This window comes from Chrysemys picta, chromosome 1 (genome assembly GCF_011386835.1).
Source record: "Chrysemys picta bellii isolate R12L10 chromosome 1, ASM1138683v2, whole genome shotgun sequence".
In the NCBI taxonomy this organism is placed as follows: domain Eukaryota; kingdom Metazoa; phylum Chordata; order Testudines; family Emydidae; genus Chrysemys; species Chrysemys picta.
The window spans coordinates 54036165-54058425 of NC_088791.1; the positions used below are offsets into that span (position 1 = coordinate 54036165).

General features: G+C 40.6%; 1 protein-coding gene across 42 annotated transcripts in view; it reads left to right on the forward strand.

The window, feature by feature from the left end:
- The window catches only part of NRCAM (neuronal cell adhesion molecule), a 300157-nt gene that overhangs the window by 87181 nt on the left and 190715 nt on the right, over window positions 1–22261 (forward strand). For 32 of the 42 annotated variants that reach the window (XR_010590368.1, XR_010590369.1, XM_065556874.1 and 29 more), the window contains exon 1: window positions 15808–15941. The exons of the other annotated variants lie outside the window; for them this stretch is intronic. The gene's annotated coding sequence lies outside the window, so the exon portion shown is untranslated. Of the gene's footprint in view, window positions 1–15807; window positions 15942–22261 lie in introns of those variants that run through there. 42 annotated transcript variants of the gene reach the window in all.

A 22261-nucleotide genomic window follows, 5' to 3' on the forward strand; every position in this document is an offset into this window, starting at 1 on the left:
TACCGTCAGACTTTCTGTGATGTGAATAATGGTCTCAGACCAGTTCCTGATGATGTACAAGTTTCTGCATCATAGGTGCCATTAACTGGCACTGTTGGTGATGGTCTCAGAATTAGCATGGAGTCTGACTTATACTTTCACCTCTAGACTTTGGTCCCTTGAGAACAGGAGGAAGGCATATTGATGGTGGCCTAGAGAAGCTTGCGCTGCTGCGGTTGTGCTGTATTTGGTTGAGTGCTTCAGTCCAGCACCTTTCAAAAGCATTGAATAAACTCAAAAATCACCCTTGGATGTTGTTTGATGACACAGCCCCTGTTCAGGAATATTCTTTTGAAATGTGCGTTGAGTATGGCAACTTCAGCGGGCTTGTCTGTGCTGAGAAAATGAACCAGGATAAGAAACACAATGCTAAATACAAATTATCACCTAGTGCAGACAGGGGTATTCATATTTTAAAATGGTTGTGGTTCACCCTAGACATGTACCAGGTATGTGAGGCAGTACCAGAAGTGCTTTGCTTTTATAAATTCTCATTATCCTCACAATCAATCATTTGTAAAGATGCCAGTTTCTACCCTCGGAACTTTGAGGTCCATCAACCCTCTATCTCGCAAATTTTAATGTTGAAATACCATACTGTATGTTGTACAACCAGGCATCTGACATGCCTATATTACCAGCGAACAGCAGGCTGAATTGAAGGTGGAGTGTCAACCTCAGCTTTCAGTATCCTTGTGTGTATTGGTTCATGCTGCAGCCTTATTGTTACTTAGTAGTTCAGTTAATTTTTTTATTTAATAAAAGGAGATATTCTTTACAAGCAAGTTTCCTTAGATTTTTTTTTAACACATCCACATCTTTTATGCTAGTGGTTTGCAAACTTTTTGAGCGGAGTCCCTGTTTTGAGTTACAATTTTTGGTTGTGCTCCCCCTCCCCACTCAGACAAAAATAGACACATGCAAAAGTAAGCTTGATAGCCTACTCATAAGCCTAACAGAGACCTTATCACAACTTTAATTACCTTACCTACACCTATAAGTTTCAAATACACAGATTCTTATCAATGGCACAGCCAATGCTTCCTCAGGAGCGGGCTGCTTCTACCTTGCAGCCAGCTGCATGGCTAGGGAAGGGCCAATACCTGCCCCTCTGCCCCTGCCCCCTTGAGTTTTCAGGGTGAGGTTGGCACGTGCGATGGTCTCTGGGGGCAGAAATCGGTGCAGACATAGTGGATGTAGACATTGATCCACAGGCTGGATGGCCCGTTGAGTTGAGTCAGGGGGTGGAGGTGGCCGTCTCTCCCCAGTCCCATGTAGGGGCTGGCCTGGGGCTGTGCGGGACTGGCACGAGCTGCCTGACATCACCACTCGCCCCCCTGAATGTTTCTCCACACACCCCTAGGGGGGCGTGCCACACAGTTTGAAAACCTCTGTTTTCTACTATATTATGTGACTCATGTTATAGGTCCTTTATATTAACTGCTGTACAAATCACCTGGAGTCGTAGGGCTTGCGTTGCCATAGCACCCCATATTAATAGGGGCTCTGCAGCTACTTGTTATAAAGAGAGAGGGCTGCTGACAGGGCAGCTGTTCTCTATGGGCAGAGCCGGCTTTAGGAAGTGCGGGGCCCGATTCGAACAGTTTTGACGGGGCCCCGGCAAGGATGACTGAAAAAAGAAAAAACACGTAAAAAAACATCTGGGGCTTGTACTCACCGGGCGGCACTCGTAGTCTTCGGCGGTTTGTCCTTCACTTGCTTCGGGTCTTTGGTGGCACTGAAGGACCAGCTGCCGAAGTGCTGCCGAAGACCCAGAGCGAGTGAAGGACCCGCCGCTGAAGTGTCGCCGAAGACCCGGAGCGCTGCCGGGTGAGTAAAAATTAAAAAGGAGCCTCTAGCCAGGGAAGGGATTCTCGGCCACTTGCCCCCACCCCAGCAGCCCTGCCACTGGGCGCGGGGCCCGATTCGGGGGAATTGGTGGAATTGGCCTAAAGCCAGCCCTGTCTATGGGTACATCTACAAAGCCTGCAGCAGCAAGCCTCCCAGACTGGGCCAACTGCATAGATATTGTGGCTTGGGCTGAAGCCCAGGCTGTGAAGCCTAGGGAAGGGGATGGGCTTTGGAGCCTGAGGTCCAGCACAAACTGCAGTTTCAAAGTACTATCTACAGAGCTATTTTTAAATCACTAGTGCGAGCCTGAATCTATCAGTCTGGGCTAGGAGGCTTTCTGACATGGGCTATGTAGACATATCCTGTGATGGCTTGGGGACTCTGGAACTTTCTCTTGTCTTAGGCTATTATGGACCAGAATTGGTGATCTTCCAGGCATGTATAAAAGAAATCTGCTTAAAAGGGTTTTCAGAAGGGACTGAGGGATGCTTCCCAGAACAATGAAAGAGTGCAAAGGCGTTTTTGGTAGGTAGCTGGCAAGCAGAGTTCCTGTTTGAAACTGTTCTTTTAATGCTGCTGGGATTTTATTGTATTACTTATTACTTGTTAGGGTGCGTAGGGCCTTATTTAGGCATTTTTTAAAATTTAGAAATAAAATAAATAACCAGTTCTCTTCACTGCCTCTTCAAGATCTGGAGAGTAGATGTTCAAATCCACATCTAAATTAAGGGTTGTTTGTTTTTTTGTTTCTTGGTATATCTGCAACTCTGATGTGGTTGTGTGAAAGGTTGCAGGACTTAAACATTTCTTCCTTCTCCTCCACGAACAAATTCAAATTCTAACCAATTGTAGAAGCAGCCCTCAAACAGACTGACATTGAAACTGGAAAATAAGCTTTATTGTATCACCTGCTTTCTGGCTGGCATCACTCTCCCACAGTGAGCAGGAGTATGAATAAACTGCTTGGGTTTCCTCTCCAAGGGTAAATTTGTTTTCTAATATACTTTAATTTTGTCTTAGTTTTGAGTCCTATACCTCAATGAGTACCTCGTCAGTACTCAACAAATAATTCATATTAATAATTGGGGGTGGAGGGGTTAGAATGTGTAATTGCCATTGTTAGGCCAGGGATTATACATGCAAAAGTGTGTGGACCAAACCTTCTGATCCCGGCCTCCCAACCAGAATGTCCCTGTGTCTCCTGCCACCAACAGCCTGTGGAACAGCTTCCCAGCAGATGTTTGGGAAGCCAGAAGGGGATATAAAACATCCATGTTTACATTTCCCCTGCAGGTGTCTGGGGTGTACTCATGTACAGGTGGAAGCTGGGATTTGGTCCTAGGGATGATTTGATACCTTTGAAGATATCTAAACATGTTGGTGCTCCCCCAAGACCTCTTCCATTCGGTGCTCCAAGAGCTCAGTTCAACTTCAGTCTTGTTGCTTAGGTTCCTTTACTTGGCATACATCATGAGTTGATCAGACTCAAGTGTAGGAGTGGGTATAGGACATACCACACATCCAAAGTTACACAAGAAATCTCTTCCTTTATATACATTTACACATTACACTGCATTCACTATACATTGCATCACACATTTTGGAATTGACTTGGTGACTTTGTAGGAAATAATCTCTGTACAATATGCACTGTCTGTGCACAACTTACTCTTTACCTCATTTTATGTTCTAGGCTTATTTTACCCATTGTTATCTTGTCCATTGTAAATGGTTCCCTGGCTTTTCCCCTTTATTTTAACTAGTATAGACATTCTGTTTCCAGCCTGCTGATCCATTTACCTTCCTAATCCTGTCTCCCAATAAATGAGACCTAATCCATGTCCAATTATTCATGTTAAGCGAGGGCTACAAAATGTTTTGATTCTTGTATGTCCTTCTGTCCCTGTTTGGCCAACTGTCCCCTACTCTGTAGGACTGGTCAGAGCACCTCTCTGCTCAAAGATAATGAAAACAGGGTCGAGTTTGAGTGTAAGTGAAAGATTTTAGCTTTATCCTATTTACTTTCATTTTTCTGTCTGAAACTAGCATATTTTGGGCACATTTCATGAGCATGATATATTACTAGAATAAATGAAGCCACTAAGACCCCTTAGATGTGTAGTCAGTAGGGAGCCATCATGTTACATGCAGTAATTTTCACATCTTTGAGCTAAATCACAGATCCAAATGGAAAACCCATCAGTCAGGGACATCTTAGGAGTTTGTACATACACGGGGGACATTTGGTTCATAAACTAAAGAATGGATTACACTCACCCATATGTTGTTGTTTTTAATCTTTGACAGGTACAATATGGATAATCTTCATTAAATGAGTAATCCAAGTATAATTCAATAAAGATTATTTATCGATTTGTTGTGGCACCTGGGTGCTTTGCAACAGTTGAATTATCACCACATTTAGACGACATATAGATTTTTCATCTTAAATTACTCATGTTGAAAAATATTCTTTATTTTAGACCTGATCCTATTTCCCATTTCAGTCCAATGGGAGTTTTGACATTGACTTCAGTGTCTTCAATTACTTTACTTTTTTTGCAATGTTTCCCTATGGGAGAACACACAACCAGATGGAATGACTTATCTAAATGTGGCAGGGGATGGGAGCATTTTGTGATATCTGGCCCACCTCTCAGATAAGTGAAAGGAAAAGCATGATACACTTGCAGGTTAATATATACCTTTCACTTTGCTAAGGGGCATGATACAAGTAACGATTTCTCTGCAACCCCAAGTGCACTACGTAGTGGGCAGGCGTACATTTTAGCTAACTGCAGTACTTAGTGTATAATTGCAACAGTCATGAACAGGATATGAGAAAGGGATGAATAGCATATATATGTATGTTTACATGTGGATAGTTTATTTTTATATCATAACACACATACTCTAGCTTGTTCTTTAAAGCCTACGGTTTCAGTAGAGGATTGATTGTTTATCTTCAGACTGTTGTAGATGAGTTGCTATGTTGGTCTTCGTTATGGCCTGTAAATAAATAGCTAGGAAGTCTGTTACAGATTACGTAGCCAAAATACGGCACATAGTAGACTAAATTGCCCAACAAGACCTGTATGTAGTCAGAGGTAGAGCTGGCAGAAATATTCCTTATAACATCTTTTCCAGTGAGTGAGCCTTTCTGAGTTACTGAAATGGAATTTTACAAAATTTCAAGGTAAATATATTTTGTGCTGTAGATGCATAAAACATTTCAAAGCTGCTATATAGTATGAAAATTCAAAAGTGTATTGTGAAAAGTCAAAAAAACTACATAGCCTAGTGGACTGAGCACAAAGTAGTGAGCCAGGAGTTTGAGTTTTGTTGTCACCACTGCTACTTAATTTATAAATGCTCTAATAATTCTTTACATTATTTACATGCTTTAATTATTGTTAATGCTTAACAATATTTAGTAGGTACATTATTTTGTTTTACAGATGAGGCTCAGAAAAGTGATTTGCTAAAGTTCCTGTGATGTGTCATTATTAGAACCGGTGTCTCGTACCTTACTGTTTTAGCCTTCATCTACTACATCACAGAGAACTCAGGCAAGAAAATTACTACTCAGTCACTTTTCCCTATCTGTAGAATGGAGATAGGATATTTACCCAATTAAATGTATATTTAATCCTGAATATTTTCATTGTTGCTTATGGTAAATATTACTATTCCCATTTTGCAGAGCAGAAAATTGAGGCTCATGACTCAAGGGCTCAGCACTAGGTCTCAGACCCACAGCCAGCATAGCTTTCAGCAACAGTGAGGCAGGAGTTTTTCCTTGGCTATAAATAGGGCCCTACTAAATTTACGGTCCATGTTGCTCAATTTTACGATCAGGGTTTTTTTAAATTAGTTATTTCACATTTTCAGATACTTACATATGAAATTTCAAAGTGTAGTTGCCTTGGGGATCCTGACCCAAAAGGTTGTCAGGGTAAGGGTAGGAGTTGCAAGGCTATTGTAGGCGGGTCTTGGGATTGCCACCCTTCTGCCCTGCTGCTGGAAGGGACACAGCCTTCAGAGCTGGACAACCAGAGAGGAAGGCTGCTGGCCGGGCGCCCAGCTCTAAAGCCAGCAGCAGTGCAGAAGTGAGGGTCGCAGGGTCTGGGGCGTTTTCTGCAGCTAGGGGAGTCCTACCCTGGGAGTGGCCCCTGCAGGAGAAGAGGAAGTCTCATCCCTCCCCATTCCCAGCCGGGACTAGCAGCTGTAGCCCTGCACAAGGTAGGAGCCCCTGGCTGAGTGCCAGATTTCCCGGGGGAGATCAGATTTCACGGTCCATGACTTGCTTTTCATGGCTGTGAATTTGGTGGGACCCTAGCTATAAAGCATAGGAATGTGCAGATTTTGGTGAACTGGCTCTTTCTTGTTCATCCCAGATGACCTTTACTTTATATGTACTGTTGGTGTGGTCTCTATCCCCTAAAAAACTAAAGGTAGCAGCACTGTTCCTTCTAGAAAATCCCTGAAAGAAGAGGCAACCAAAAGATGTGAACAAGCGGAGGAGGTATGCAAGTTGTTGGGCAGCCCCTTCTGCCCCCCACCCCAGGTCTGTGATAGGAAGGGATTTCTTGAGGAATATTAAGCTTTAAGGTACTAATATATGGAAGTCTGAATATTTTCCTGATATTAGTTTTATTATGAATTTAAATGTTAGTCTTCAAGTGTATCCCTACTATATGTTGTTTAATAATTTACTTTTATTACCAAGAAGAATTGTCATAAAATAAATAATTTTGTTACCTTTCTTAAATAATACCGCTGTGAAAAATGTATAATTCCTGCCTTCCAATTTACCCAGCACCTAAACTAGCCTCCTGGTGCACAGTTTATCACATCCCTTCCCATCAGAAAAATAAACACAAAACCCCTTAAACAACTCAGCAGTCTCAAAAGAGTCCTACACATCATAAATAAGAACACCGTTCTCTTCAACCCACGCTCCCCGGTGGATAAAATACATCTGGACTATTCCTGAATCAGGGGTCCAGTTTGAGATAGCAATAGCCTCCTTTTTCTCTGCTGACACAAATGGATTCCTTCTCAAATGGCTCCCTCTAACACACATGAGGCCAATCCAGTTTACTCCTGCGGGAATTCTGCGTGCAGTATTTTAAAATTCTGCAAAATTTTGCATATTTTATTTGTCTAAACAATGCAATATAATCACATCGTTTTCAATTATTTTGGTAATTTATTTGAAAATACCTGTCAGCAAGAATGTCTGTAACAATACAGACAACAAAAAAGATTTAGGAAATGTTTTTTGACAAATAGTTTCCTTACTAGGTATATTAGCACATCTGTATGGCTCCACAGAGCAGATGGCAATACTAATATTTCCAAGGATGTCAAGCACAGAAGATTTTAAGGGTATGTCTACATAGCAAAGAAACACTAGTGGCTGGCCCGCGCCAGCCGACTTGGGCAGAGCTCAGACTGTGGGGCTGTTTCATTGCTATGCAGACTTCTGGGTTCGGACTAGAGCCAGAGCTCTGGGACCCTTCCATCCTGCAGGCTCCTAGAGCCCAGGCTCCAGCAATGAAACAGAAAGATCCCAGGGCCCTGTTCCTCTGCACCAAGGGCACCGCGATAGTGACCAAGAAGGACAGAATCTTGCATGCATGCCTAGACCTGTCCCCCAATCCAGGTGATTGGGGCTCAGTACAGGGGTCTATGTATGGGAAGAATGGGGCTCAGCATGGAGTGTCTGAGTGCAGGGGGGCTCAGCAGAGGTGGGTCTGGGTGCTGGGGAAGTGGAGCTTCGTGGGATGGAGTGGGGGTTCAGGTGCAGCTGGTTGGAGCTCAGTGGGGCAGGGGCCTCGACAGGGTGGTCCAGGTGCAGGGGGGGTGGGGCTTGGTGGCGTGGGGGTTTGAGTGTGGCGGGGCTCTGCATGCGGTGGTCTGAGTGCGGGGCATCCAAATGCGGGAGGGTGTGGGTCGGTGGACGGGGGTCTGTGTCTGTGGTGTGAGTCTCTCTACCTCACTTGCATGCATGTCCCCCTAGCCTAGTCCCTCATCCCAATTTACGTCTCTGCTGGCTGCTCCGCGCACTCAAACTGGTGCGCCCGCACTGCTGAGGAGGAGTGAATGACCACTCTTGCAGCCTTTCTTTGCTTTCCAGTCAGACGTCATTTTTCTGTGGGGAAGCAAAGAAATCTGCGGGGGACATGAATTCTGCATGCGTGTAGTGGCGCAGAATTCCACCAGGAGTACCAGTTGGGCTATGCACTGAGGAAGTTCTGCAGCAGTTGTGGGAGATAATGTCTCCCCTTCTCTCTGGCTGTAGAGAAGTTCTGCTGCTGGGGAACCTCCACATACAAAGAGGAATAGATGATGGGTTTCACAGTAGCAGAACCACTATTGCACCGCACACAGGGCACACTTTTGGCTCCATGTATGCTGTACCTCCATACATTGTGCAGTGAAACTATTCTAGGTACTGCAGTCAGGACCCACCACACACAAGGAGGAAGAGCAAAGGATTTGCCCCTTTGTGAAAAGCGGAAGAAAGAGAATAGCATTGAAGGAAATAAACAGTATATTGGAAGCTGATCATGAGAGTCTTAGCATGTACTACCCACTTTAAAAAGTAATATGAAAGCAAAAGAGAAAACATAGTTCTATCCATTTATAGTAGCACTAAGCTATCTGCTTCAGCTGATAAAAAAGTGATAAATACAGAGGAGTTTGAAGAGAGTACTATTCACTCCAGCATCCTGGAGTCAATCTGAGAATATGTAACTATCCTTAGAGACTCCTCTGTGTGATAAACAGCTTAAGCACCTTAGATGTAGGAACAAAGTCTCTGCCTCTGAAAGAATGAGTGAAATCAAAGTAGTAAGTCTGCACTCCTAGAGCATTCTAAAAATGATTTTCAGCTACTGGCAAGCAGCCAGCTTCTCTTGGCCATCTCAATGGATGTTAGAAAACACACAGGAGAGAGTAGAGTCCAGGCATCATAATCACTGCATATATACAGCAATGAGTGTGGAGAGACAGAATTTAGTTATTCAGATATAATTTCCATAGTGTCGAGATGTTTGGAAAGAAGGAGAATCCGCGCCCTAATTCAGGCACCATAAAATGCACTGTAGAAGCAAGCAATATATCCTAACTGTGCATTTGCTCATTGCTCTGAGACTGTTGTTATATACTAGCGATATGCTGATTGACTTGCATGTTGTTAGAGCTGTTGGGGAAAAATGGGATAAAAATCACATTTTTCTCTATATTTTCAAAAAAAGAAGAACAGGAGTACTTGTGGCACCTTAGAGACTAACAAATTTATTAGAGCATAAGCTTTCGTGGACTACAGCCCACTTCTTTCGTGGGCTGTAGTCCACGAAAGCTTATGCTCTAATAAATTTGTTAGTCTCTAAGGTGCCACAAGTACTCCTGTTCTTCTTTTTGCGGATACAGACTAACACGGCTGCTACTCTGAAACCTCTCTATATTTTGTCACTTTGAAATTATATGATCAACTTTACTTATTATAGACTGTTGACATGGGATAAAAACTAAAATAATACCAGATTAATACCTGCATTTACACTTTTAACGTGCAAAACTATAGAAGAAAAAGCTAGGAGCAAATATAAATCTACAAACTGAAGACAGTGGGTTTAGTCAAAAATAGGTCCATGGTGGGGGGGGGTTCAATTATGACAGCTATTATTAATTCAACAAAAGCAACTCCATGCTTCAGAACTGTTCTTGTGCTTCACTTATATTAAAGTAATTATGTTATCATCTATGGCATCCTATTGTGCATATCTTTATTTTCATAGCCTCAGGACATCTCTACTACTTGATCATTCCATATGAATTGTCCTATTTTGCAATTTATTTACAAGATAGAAAAACATCTTTTCATTTTTTAAACCTAAATTAATTTTTAAAAATATTTTTAAAATAGCCAGTTTCCTATTAATGTATTTTTCATTTGTCACAATGTTTTATATTCAACATATAGTATCTTTCTAATTTATTATTAATCCTGAGAGGAGGTAATACAGAAGACACAACATACACTTTCCCCCAAGTTACATTTTCCAGTAAATCCAGATTTTTACATTTTTAACATCATGTAGGCTCATAGACTTTGTCAGAAGAGACCATTATGATCATCTAGTCTGACTTCCTGCACAACGCAGGCCACAAAATCTCATCCACCCACACCTGTAACAAACCCCTAACCTATGTCTGAGCTTTTGAAGTCCTCAAATCGTGGTTTAAAGACCTCAAGGTGCAGAGAATCCTCCAGCAAGTGACCCTTGCCCCAAGCTGCAGAGGAAGGCGAAAAACCTCCAGAGCCTCTGCCAATCTGCCCTGGAGGAAAATTCCTTCCTGACCCCAAATATGGCGATCAGTTAAACCCTGAGCATGTGGGCAAGACTCACCAGCCAGCACCCAGGAAAGAATTCTCTGTAGTAACTCAGATCCCACCCCATCTAACATCCCATCACAGGCCATTGGGCATATTTACCTGATAATAATCAAAGATCAATTAATTGCCAAAATTACGCTATCCCATCATCCCATCCCCTCCATAAACTTATCAAGCTTAGTCTTGAAGCCAGATATGTCTTTTGCCCCCACTACTCCTCTTGGAAGGCTGTGAGCAACATGGGATAATTGCATTTGAAATAAGTTAATATTTATTAATCAAGCCTTATGATCCAAATCCAGTATCCGATCCAAGTAGCTGTGTTGGACACTCAGGAGCCAAATATGCACAAGAAAAGGGAAATGGCTCTGGAATGGCTCTGGGCTACAGTAATAGCCCTAATATGGTCCTTACTCTAGTGAAAGGGAGAGTTGGATCTGAGTAGCAGAAATACACCCAAGCCTACCTTTGTACCAACTAACTCCCTGTGTTCTGATGTTCTGGAGGCTACTGCAGAGCTGAGCTCTGCACTCACAGCAAGTGTACATCTCCTCTCCTTCCAATCCTGCATTGCTCCTTATACTGGTTTCATGGCCAGAAACCCTCCTAAGACAAGGGAGGATAAAGGGTGCAACTGTCTGTGACAGCTCAGCTAAAACAAATTCTAACATAAGGCATATAAATAAGTTGAAGCATGTATTTTAATTGCTTAAATGTTAGGTAAAATGTGCTACCTAGATAATTTTTATCATACTCAATCCTTTTTTCACTTACCCTTAAATGTATCATGCATTATAAGCCCAAGTATTCATAGATGATGTAATGCTATTTCCCAATCTGTCTTTAATATCAACAGTTAATTTGCTGATTAACCATAATCTTATAGTTTAATATACTCTTAGGTTATTTTAACCAAATGTTAAAAATTGCAAAATTCATTGATTCAAAGTGTTGTTTTAATATCTAAGATGCCTACAATTTAAAGTAGTATCATAGGAACCTTAATTGCCTTTTGCATACATGCTTTTTTTCTTTTTAAATATATTGTTGCATTTTGGACACCATTACTTATTGAAAGCAGTCATCCATGTTCACATAAAGCCAGACTCTGCCATCCTTCCTTACAGTGAATAGAACCTTACTCTACAAATTGCCACACTGAGAGTAATGAGAATAAAGATGGTGGAATGTGGCCTATATTGTAGAGAATTTTCAGCATCTCAGTAGTCTTAAACATTTAGTAATTTAAAATTATCTAGAGGGGAATTTTGTAAGTGAAACACACGTACATATTATGTAATATTGTACACACACACACACACACACACACACACAAACTACGTTAAAATAACATTATTAAGGTTGCAAAGCCAAGCACTAAAAAAATTAGGAAATGCCAGTATTAAAGTTGCCCATGCAATCTTAATTCAACCCTCTTATTTATATGCATTAAGATACAGTCTTTAATTGAATATCCACATACTATTTTTTTCCACAGGACTCCTCTTTCAGTGCACAGAATGGATAGTGTTCAGTTAATATGTGGCCCCATGCCTTACTTACTGCACGCAATTCAAACCATGCTCTGACAACAGAATTATTGCTCTACTCAAGGGCTTTTTTGTGGTACTCATCCCTATAGTATCCAAGTGCTTCACAAACCATTTATTTTCACAACACACTTGTGAGATGGGATATTATTATTCCCATTTTACAGATGGGGAAATGAAAAATAGAGAGATTAAGGTCCAGAATGTCCACTTATTCTGGGTGCTGAATTTGGGACAGTTAGGACCTGATGATTCAGAGTACACAGCATTATGTAGCACTTTATATTTTCAAATCACAGCTCCCATTGACTTCAGTTGCAGCTGTGAGTGCTTAGCATGTCTGAAAATTAAATCTGAGGTCTTACGTCAGACATCAAGAAAATGAGGAACACACAATTGGTGACCATTTGTAAAAAGTTTGATTTCCCAGTGACTTGCCCTGCATCACATAGGAACTCTGCATTAAGGTTGCACAGACAGCCTTAATTCTGGCATTTCCTAACTTTTGAGTGCTTGACTTTGCAATCTTAATAATGTTCTTTCAACATAGTTCTGTGTACATGTGTGTGCAAGTGCACATACACGATTTACTAAGTTTTTAATAAAGCTAATTGCAAAAAAAACCCAGCAATCACATCGCCACCCAGGAATGGGTCATCAACAGGGTTGGGACCTTTAGATCTACTACATAGACCTCTGTCACTTGAGCTAATGGAGTAACGAATAGCAGTAGAAGATTGTCATCTTCCCTGTGGACGTATGTGAAGCTATTTCAAGACAGCAGAGGAATGGTGAAATAGGAATTTTTTGTTCCATTTCAAGCTCTGGAGGGGTATGTGCTCTGTGGGCATAAACTCTTCCGCTCATTGTCCCCGCTCTACAGCTTTACCCTTTTTGCCTCATCCCCTCCAAACTGTAACCCCAACTTCCAGTCCTGGGCTTCACAGTCAGTCCCAGTCTCATTCTTATTGCACAACCAGCCTCAGTTCCCTCCATCCTGGCTCATTGGCTGTTCTTTCTCTCCTCCCCTAAACCCCATCTCTAATTGCCTGCCCCTCCTTTCTACCTACTTTCCCTGCCAGCTCTGGCTCACAGTCATAGTCTCCCTCCTTGGCCCCTCAAGAGATCCTTCTATCCTCTCACCCACCTCCTTTCCCCAATTCTAATGTTTCCCAGTTCTGGTCTTCTATGCTAACTCCTCAATTGGTCTTTCTTTCCCCCACACAATGGCCCCCCCCAAAAAAAAAGTTTTTCCCAGTCTGTATCAGATAGTTGTATTAAATGCATCTTACCTAAATCCCATACAACTGTGAACACCCATATTTTGTTTGAAAGTGCACCTCAAATCTTATTTCCCATCTATAAAATCCAGGCTTATACTGATCTGCAAGATACTTGGTTTCTTGGTTTTACAGAATCATAGATCTGCAGTGTGACACAACTAGAAATTTTTAAACTCTGGAGTCATTGAGCATTACAGTTTGGTAGAAAAATCTTTTTGTTTGAATGTTCTTCCTAGTAGTAGAAAGCATGACTGATAACATTTTAGTGTAGCTATGGGCATATATATATAATACACACACACACACACACACACACATACACTATTTAAAGCAAAGAGAATGAATAAAATATTTTAATAAACTGAAAAATTGTACAATGTGTGCAAGTTCTGTTGATCAGCTATATTAGAATTATTCTAAATAATTCATTATATGAAATAATTGCTAAGTACTGTAGCATTACTGGTATGTATGCAATGAAATAGGGCATTTCTAATGGCCATATCAGCTACTAAAAATTCCCAGGCTGCAAAGATTTGTAAAATAGGAGGCCACAGAGGATGTTCTGATGACTTAAAAATAATCATATCACAATGAACATTTTCAGAGATATACATAGAGTGCTTTGGTTGAAGAAGTAATAGATGTCATGACTAAAAACCTTTTCCTAATAAAAATGTATTGCAAGGTAAGAGAATTAGTTCAAAGGACTCTTTTGTAACTCTCCGTCACAAAGAATCTGTTTTATTATGATAGCTGCCATCCTGGCAATCAAGTGACAGATTTTACTGTGGGTTTTCAAATGTCTGTTAAATATAGCGCCTCCATTTTTTGAATGTTTTGAGTAGCCCACTGTGTAGCTACTGTTTGAAAAGTAACGTGTCACAGTGGGAGGTTGGAAGGGAATGGGCCTCCAGAAGCATTTAGTGCTTAATGGGTCTACTGCTGTAGTGAAGCAGTGTGCAGAAATAATTCTGATTAGGCTTGGTCAATCAAGCTACAAAATCAGACCTGTCCCTTTTCCATTCAGCTCTAAAATACAGAAAACAATCATTGTTTAAAATACAATTTTTAAAAGTCCTTGCACTTTTAGTTAAAATACCATTTATTTCTTAACGTCATATGACTGATTCTTATACCTCTGGATACTATCAAATGTAGAGGGAATCAAATGGTTAAATTTGGAGAGGAGATTAGTTCTTTCATTTGGGATTTCACTTTAAAAGGAATGAGTAAAGCTATGAAAATAATAATTTTGAGAATTGAGTTTTGCATGTATTAAATGATACTAAATGTGAATAATGGAATAATGTTGTACCACATTTGTAGTGTAATAGATTGCTAATTATTTACAGTTTCATGTCAGAAAGTACCATTAAAACTCTCACACAGCCACATACGTTTAATTAAAAAGGAATAACTTTGAATGATAGGATTTTTGCATAATCATCATGTTGTTTTAAAGATAAGTATTTGGATAAAAGACAGACAAAACTTGGCTGTTAACTTTTAATTTCCATTTTTAAAATGTTTTATATTTTTCAGCTAAATAAGTCATAGCTTTAGTACTAGTGCAACATATGTGCAGAGGGGGCACAGCTAAGATACTCTGACTCTGTTAAGTTTAAGAGGTCATGTGACTGTGGTTACTGTTGAACCACACTGACAATATGCTTTGAAGTAGATTATATTACATGTTAGTTGTGCTTTTGTGAAGAAAAGCATTATTCTGAACAGGTCTTGAGAGCTAAATGGGTTTCAGGGGAATTGATAAATAGTTATTGGTGCAAACAAACACTTTAACTAATGTTGACAGGATTTTTATACTTTTACTTGTAAAATAATAGCAAAAGCCATGATGTTTTTAACTGAAATTCTCTGCAGCTTGCATTGTGTACTGTTTCAGAAAACAGATGAATGGTATTTAAACCAACATCTCAGATGTTTCATGTTTCTAAGGAATTATAAAGCTTGAGAAAGAATCGCTGTTCTGTACCTACGTTTCCTCAAGGTAATTGCTTAAAAAGCAAAGGTGATTCAGGGATTCATGAGAAGTGACAAACCATGGCTGCCAACACTACGTATGGTGCAGTCAGCTTTTCTGAACTTTCTTAGTTTATTTTTCAGTATGGATAAATTTGCTTTCTGGCACTGGAATCCCATTTGTCATAAATAGAAGGCTTTGCAAGGATCCACATCTTAGGCATGGTGAACAGAAAATTGAGAGCTACTCCATTTGGTAATTCATTCAGCAGAATGCAAGGGCAAAGTGAAAGCAGGTCTCTGAGTTAAGAGAAGCAAATCACCATCAGTTGCTTAGGGGAAAATACTGGATGGGGGAAGATCTGGATGGAAATGCTTGTTGACTTAACTGGTTTTAGTATTTATGTACTGTGTAAAAGCAGGAGGAGCTAGAGAGATTCTATTTTTTTAGATAGAAAGTCAGTTACTGTTTAACCTTCCCTCCACCCGCCCCGAAGCAATGCACATCATTTTACATCATTTTAAAGGTTCAAGCAACTAAGCAGATTTTTGCTTGCTTTTAAATAAATACAGGGAAATGTTTAACCCCTATTGTATTGACACAAAGCCTGTGCTGATCACACAGTGAAGCCTGGGAGGTCCAAACACAATGTGATTGGCTGTTTAAAACTGTCCTCTTTTTATACATGTTTCTGCACACAGTCCAGCAACAGCAGGGTTCAGCAGCACACAGTTTTGTCAGCAGGATTACAACGTGAGAGGGAGAGTTTTACCAACTTACCTTTTTTAATAAGAAAATGTAAAGAGGCAAATAATTACATCTGTAAGGTAATATTCTACAGCTACCGTTTGTACACAATTTTGTTCCTCTTTGATGTTCAATTTATTAAGATAGATTTGTGCATCTAATTACTGTTTCAGCTAGTTTGGTTTATTAAAATATGAGAAATGTGAGGAAGCTGAATTTATAGCTCTGAGGATGAGGTTCAAAATCTCTTTTGTGCAATTAATTTTATATATTTGATTAGCTTGGTTAAATGTTCTAGAATTTGAAATCAGCACCACTCTAACTTTGTTAAATTGTGTAGAAGGGCTTGAACTGGTAGCATAGTGAAGCCCAGATGTAATTAAATGCGGTGTGCTGGAAAGTCTTAGATTGATTTTGATGCTGATTTCTGGGAAAATAGATTCATTATTTTAACGCTTATATCATGTGGCATAGAACTGTTTCTGAAATATCATAAACTTGTTTAATTTTCATAAAGGATTTTACAGTAATGAAAGTTTATTTTCATGAAAAAAGGGCATTTTTTTTCCCAGTTATAAATTTATCATATTAGTTTTAAATTAGTTTTGAGGTATTCCCTGGTTATTATTCTTCCAGAATGAATATTTGAGGAGGATCTAAGTAACAGAGTACTATATGTACACAAGAAGAAAAAGTGTTACCACTCACTGATTCTTCTGCTTCTGTTTCATTAAACAGAGAGGAGCATGTTCATTCCTCTCTAAACATTGACCTGTGACAGTTCTGTGATAAAAATCCCTATAATGACTGTTAGATTTTTGCATATGACCCTCTTTAGAAAATGCTTGGGAAAAAATTCCTATCAGAAAGTGAATTTAGGTTTTTGAAATCTCAGAGACCACAATGCTGTATCTAGCCTAAGCAATCCTGCTGTATAAACATACCTCTACCCCGATATAACGTGACCCGATATAACACGAATTCTGATATAACGCGGTAAAGCAATGCTCCGGGAGGGGCGGGGGCTGCACGCTCCGGCGGAACAAAGCAAGTTCGATATAATGTGGTTTCACCTATAAAGCAGTAAGATTTTTTTGGCTCCCGAGGACAGCGTTATATCGAGGTAGAGGTGTATCTGTACTAGTATATCACAGAGAAGTGTGATTACTCCCACACTCCAAAGCAGAGCAAAATATCTTTTAAAAACCAAATTAACAATTTTAGTCTGGCTCATGTTTACGATACATTCAGATCCATATAAGCAAAGCTGAATGTCATATTTTAAGACCTTTTCCCCACTGATTGTATCTGCTTTTTTCACATGCACTTAAATCAGCTGAGATCTTTGATTTTTTTTTCTTGCTCTGTATTTTAGAACTTTAATAAAAGTTTGAGCTTTTGTGTGTGTGTGTGTGTGTGTGTGTGGGAGGGGGAGTTGAAAAGGAATTGAAATAGATATACTGTGTTGTATCTTAGTGTTGTAGATCAAATTGCCATCAGCTGATACTAAAATAACTACGAAATGTCATTGAGTTTAACTGGAGTGCTATATTCTCTGTTAGTTTCATTACAATCTAATTTATATAATAAAACCCCACTATAATGGGTGGCAATCTATTTTTGAATCGCACTAAGTGTTTAGGAAGTCTTTTGGTCAGCTCATCATATATATTTCACTTAAGTAAAAGCTACCCTTTATAACAGACTTTCATTTGTTGTAACAGTTTACTGTCTGGATCCTCTGCCTGATCATAGTATGCCTACCTTTAAAGTCTGTTATGTACCAAGAACCAAAAGGATTGATTTGGTTATTATGTTAATGCATTATTTGCAAATAGACCACTGAAACTTTGAAAACATTTATATTTAAAAAGTCATCAACATCACAAACATAATAAAGTAGTATTAAACTCTGCTGTCACACTCCATTGTTGTTCCATTTAATTGAATGGGGAGTATACTCTGTGGTATCTGAGTGCCTTGGAAATCCAAGATATACACTTTAACATACTTAAAACCACCTTCACCAAACAAGGTCACTCGTTGTTTCCACCAGAGAAGTAGATCGCATCATGGAATGGGCCACCCAAATACCCCGAGAAAACCGGCTTCAATTCAGAAATAAAACTGCACACCCATATGGGGTATCATGAAACAAATACAGCCCATACTTGATGGGGACCCCATCCTGAAAGAAATATTTCCTGAATTCCCATTTCTGGCCTTCAAACAACCCCCAACCTCTCCAAGCTCAACAGCAGACGCAAACTGCCCTCAGAGTAGGACACACCAACTCACAGAAGCACCAGACCCTGTACAAACTACAAACTGCAGACACATCTCCACTGCTACAGTGGTCAACCCCCTCCACAACACACCTTTCAAGATCCATGGGTCTTACACAAGCCTATCACAACATGTGGTATACCTCATCCAGTATGCTAAATGCCCCAACAATAACTATCTGGATGAAACCAGATAATCATTATGCTCTTGAATGAACTCACACAGGGAAATAATAGAAGACAAAAACACCCTAACACCTGTGTGTGAACACTTTTTACAAAGCTATCCCTCTATATCTGACCTACCAGTCCTCATTCTCAAAAGAAACTTGCACAGTGCTTTCAAAAGATCAACCTCGGATCTTAAATTCATAACTCTGCTAAACATTAAAAATCATGGACTGAACAGAGACACTGGATTTACAATTTGTAACCCACTAACCCCCTCTATTTGTCCTAACTGTAGAGGTGTAAATGAACCACTTTACCATAAATGATCCCTTACAGTATGTGCTAATTGCTTATGCTAAACAATCTGTCCCACCTTGTGTTTTGCTGCGACTCTGGAAGTACCTTTCTCAGATCTGAAGAAGAGCTCTGTGAGGCGTGAAAGCTGGTCTCTGTCACCAACAGAAGTTGGTCCAATAAAAGAGATTACCTCACCCACCTTGTCTATCTTAAACAAAAGTGATATTTGAGCTTTAGAATCTAGAGAGCCACTTTATTATTAAACTAAATTGTAGGGAACTATAAACTAATTATGATTTGACATCCAGCTCCTAACATCATGTTTATTCCTTGAAAGACTCCTTAAGAATTACATGTTCACAGTTTGTGACTTTATATTAAACAGAAGAAAGTTTAACTGTAGCGTAGACAGCAAATTCTGTGCTTAGGCTGTATGAGTCAGAGGCTAGCTCCTGTTTAAAGTCATGTATCTTGGAGAGTCATGCTTGGTGATCACGGATATAAGTAGCTGGGGCTTTAAGGGAAAATTAATAAATTCGGCATGCCAGCTATGTTACTGTGAACAGTAATGACAGTGAGTCTGAAGATGAAGGAGACTTGGAGAAGCAGAAAAAATAACTAATATGCAATGTTACTCCCTGTCATTTTCATTCATTTCTAAGTACCACCAGAACTGGATTAAGGCAGGGGCTTTAGGGGCTGCAGCCCAGAATCCCGGCTCAAGGGGGGGCCCTGCAAAAATAAATCACACGCAGCAATCCCCAATTCTGGGCCGTTAAAAGTCCCGTGGCACAGCGGGGCGCTCAGGTAGGTTACTTGCATGCCATGGCCCCACACCGCTCTTGGAAGTGGCTGGGTGCTAGCACGTCTCTACGGTCCCTGGCTGTCCCTCTGCCCCCAGGAGCTGCAGAGATGTGCTAGCAGGCAGCCGCTTCCAGGAGCAATGTGGGGCTATGGCAGGTAGCCAACCTGCCTGAGCCCTGTTGTGCCGCTGGCCAGGAGCAGCCTGTCGTAAGCGCCTCCCGGCCAGAGCCTACACCTCGCACCCCCTCCTCCACCCCAGTCTCCTGCCCCAGATCAGAATCCCCCTCCTGCACCAAACTCTCTCCCAGGAAAAAGACTTGTATACAGGGGCCCCACAAAATCTAATAGCCCTGGGCCCACAGGAGAGTTAATCCAGTCCTGAGTACCACAATAACAACAATTTTAAAAATTAAATATCTTAATAGAACGAACATTAGCTGTAGACCTCAGGAAATTAAATTATATTACTTTTTGATATTGTATGTTTTTTCTTTATTATTAATGGAATGGTTGTACCAGGCTAGAGCATGTGCTGGTTAGTTATAGTATTTATTTATCTGCCTTATGTCATCATGAATTAACAATTTACACAAAACACATCAAGAAGATGCCATACAAAATGAAGCGATGCTGTTCTACATTGAGATAAAAACAAACTATAGCGGACAAACCTATTGAAGTATCAACTATTACCTCAACCTGTTCTGAATTTGGACTAAAAAGAGAAGGTTTGATCCAACAGACCTCTTCTGGGAGGTCTTTCATCATCCTGGCATGGGTGAAAAAGAAAGCTCAATAGAGGCAAAAAAGTTTCTCACTCTTAAGGTGGAATAACTTTCCACTTCAGATGTGGAATCGTTAGGCTAATGGACTGAAATAAATATATCTGCCCATGTACCGGATTTGGTGATGATTACTTGAGAAGCTTAGCTTATTTCTCAAAAACACAATAATATTTTAGATAAACTTCTGAGGATATCAGTTCCATAAAAAATGTTAGCATCTTGGAACAAATGAAATCCTGATATCTTATTATTCATTATTGGTTTTATTTACTGTTTATATTGTGAAAACACTCAAAGACCCCAATTAGAATTAGGGTCTGTTGTGCTCAGTATTGTTCTAAACAAAAAGAAAGACACAGACAGTTCTTGCCCCAAAGAGCTTACAATCTAAAATGAGAGGGAGGGTAGAGGATTTAATACTTCTATCTATCCCTCCCTCTCACCTTTCTCCCATTGAAATCAATGGGTGTTAGGCACCTGGATGCTTTTGAAAATACTACTGCGCACTTATAAATGTTTAGGTGTCTGAATACCTGTACAAATCTTTCCCTTAGACACTTTTGACTCCCATTTAAAAATAATAAATTGTGGAATGTGGGGTAGTTACAGGAGACGGTGAGTAAGTAGGATTGAGGGAGAGCAAGAAGGGAAAGAACACAGGGACACAGATTGGATGGGGAATGGAGAGAGGAAAGAGATATGAGAGGAGGAGGTGGAGGGCAGGAAGCGTGAAATCAGCACAGGAGGAACTGAGATGAGGAGAAATAGGAGGATGTTGCAGCAAGCAACCAAGCAACAGATCAAAAATCATATCCAGAGTGCAAACTGCAAAAAGCAGCCTTCTGGGAGATGGTAAGAGGCCACAGATCTGAATCTCTCCACTGCTGTTGTTACTGCTTTCAACTCCAGCTGTTGCTTGAAAAGTTTCTGCTACTGCTGAGGACTGGCTCTCCCCTGGGAGGTTCTGCTGTACTTTCAACAGCCCATGTAAGTGAGTAAAGTGAGGAGAATGAAGTTATCCCAGAGGGAGGAGTTCCCACACTGAATTCCGAGTCAGAGGATGAGTTAACACACAAACCATGCTTTTTTTTTTTTTAAAGGTCTAACGCATACATTTCAGCAATAGTGGCAGGTGTAGGACCCAATCCTTAGGTATTTGACTATTCTTTCTGAAGTCAATAGGACTATGTGCATTAGTAAATATATGCACTTGCATATATATTGTAGAATTACCGCCTTTGTACACTGAATTGCCCACATACTTGCCGAGTACTTTTCTTTTGCCTTCTTCAGAAGCATCTGGTGTTGGCCACTGACAGAGACATGATACTGAACTAGGCAGGCCAGTGGTCTGATCGGATGTGGCAGTTCTTCTTCTAGTGCTGGTCCCTATGTGTAATTCCACTGTGGGTATGCATATGCTCCATGGAGCTGAGACTGAAGATTTCTAGCAAGTAGTGTCCATTAGTCCGCACCCGCATAGTTCTCTTTATGTTCCACGCTGAAGGTATAAGAGGTGATGGAGATCAATCCCTCTCCAGATCCTTCTTACTGCTCCATGGCGCTGACTGCTGAGTTATAGTCCTCCAGTGTCTGGAACTGATCCTCTTCAAAATATTGTCCTGTAAATATTTATAAGTTTTATATTGTTATCATTTAGATATATCGTTAGAATCCCCAGGCTGGGGAATTTTCCAGTCCTTTGGCATGCGTCTGAGATTATGGCCAGACTCCCAGGCTTTAAAAATTGTGTCTCCTCCTCCTCTTCCTTTCTGGTCAGCAGTGACCACCAGCACTGCTCGGAAAAACTCCTATCTCCGCTAAGTGCAGTATATGTAGCTCTTTTCCCAACTGAATGCAGTAGGTATAGACCTCTGGCTTTGGAAGCACCTAATGGAATGTGCCATGAGGTCTCAATTGGATCCAGGCCAGGGAGACCTCCCCTCTCCCCCAGTACACCTGCTTCCACTTCCTGCTCCTGCTCTGCTCAAGTCCCTGTTCCCCTCTACCTTCTGGCTTTGATCCTAGCTGCATTGCTTTGGAACTGACAGAGCTTCT